Below are 456 nucleotides of genomic sequence, written 5' to 3'. Positions count from 1 at the left end.
TACCGGCCCTAAATGTGTTGGGTGGTTATAATGAATGGAGGAAGCAATTGATCTTCAGCTTTCGGGAATATACCCTAAAGCCAGAGAGGCTCTAAAGAGGGCATGCCGGTAATATCCCGTCCGGCCCTGCATTCTTAAATAGACTGAACCAACTCAGAGATCCCTCGGTAACCACCCGGGTAGGTACTTCGGTCTTGCACCGATCCGGGTAGCTCCAAAGTTACGTGTCCCCAGAGCCTGGAAGGTGTGTTTCCAGGAGGCATGTGACAGCCTCACCCGCGGTAGTCGTATCTCTGTCGCATGGAAGTCTCAGTGTCATCACTTTTTACCACGGGTCTTTCAAAAGAATCTTACGACGTTTTTGAACTCCAAGACACAGAAGGTCCTCCACGATCCTCGCTTAGACCTTTTAATATGGTCCCTATACCTGCGGTGAGCGATCTTGAGGTCTCCCCA

This window comes from Photinus pyralis, unplaced genomic scaffold, assembly GCF_008802855.1.
Source record: "Photinus pyralis isolate 1611_PpyrPB1 unplaced genomic scaffold, Ppyr1.3 Ppyr1.4_LG1, whole genome shotgun sequence".
Lineage (NCBI taxonomy): Eukaryota > Metazoa > Arthropoda > Insecta > Coleoptera > Lampyridae > Photinus > Photinus pyralis.
This window is presented reverse-complemented; position numbering follows the sequence as displayed.